This window comes from Hevea brasiliensis, chromosome 14 (assembly GCF_030052815.1).
Source record: "Hevea brasiliensis isolate MT/VB/25A 57/8 chromosome 14, ASM3005281v1, whole genome shotgun sequence".
NCBI classification, from domain to species: Eukaryota; Viridiplantae; Streptophyta; class Magnoliopsida; order Malpighiales; family Euphorbiaceae; genus Hevea; species Hevea brasiliensis.
This window is the reverse complement of record NC_079506.1, coordinates 26,520,216-26,521,260: the sequence shown is the minus strand read 5'-3', so window position 1 is coordinate 26,521,260 and position 1,045 is coordinate 26,520,216.

Genomic DNA, 1,045 nt, shown 5'->3' with positions numbered 1-1,045 from the left:
TTTAACTTAGAACCTTAAGTGTGTGACTCCAATTGGTATGAAACCAATTGCAGGTTGAACTAAGCACAAAATGTGCCAACTTTCATGAAGGAAGCTTACCTAAATTCTGCCTAGAAGGTGACTTGAAAAATGATCAAATCCGGATTAGTGACTTGAAAGCCTGAAAATTCACTATTTAGGCAGCAGTTAGTGTTTTGACCATAACTTACGCAAAACAGGTCCAAATGATCTGAAATTTTTACCATGAATAGTTTATACATAGATCTACAATTCTTATGAAGACACCAAAGCCCAAAAATGGCCAGAACCAAGTCAAATAGCTTGCACAAGTTCAGGTACCAAAACTGGCCGAACCAAAAGTGACCTAAAAATGATCTAAGCCTACCATTTTAGTGCATTCTGTCCAGCATTGGTAAATTGACCATATCTTGGTCTATACAACTCAGAATAACCTGAAATTTTTCCTCGCGTGCAATAAGACATAGATCTACAAATTTGTAGTTTGGACTGAAACTCAAAAACCAAGGGAACTAAGTCATTCGACTAGGTCAAAATAGTACACTGAAATCCGGTAAATTGCAATAAAATGCAATACACTTGAAAATAAATTGGGTACCATATACCAACACTAAAGGGCTATAAAATGTGACATATTGGTAACATTGGAATTGACTCATTTAGAGTGCATCAAGGGTCAACATTATAAGTTGACTAATGAAATGAATTGAAGGGAATAGTACCTAGAAAATTTAGATATTGAATTTTATGGTTGAAAACAAATTCATGGAGTACTGAAACACTTTAAATTGTGTGTTTCAGTTGATAAGGATATTGAGAAGCATAAAGAACATTGAGTCAAGCCTAGGAGCGACTCAAATCAGGTTTGTGCACAACTAGTTTTTAACTGATTTTGTTCTGAATATTTCATATGATTAAATGATATATTTTTCTTATGTATTATGTTTAACAAGTATTGAATTAATTCAATGATTATTGAAATTGTTATAGTATGTATGAATTTAGCTTTGTGAAATGGTATTTCCAC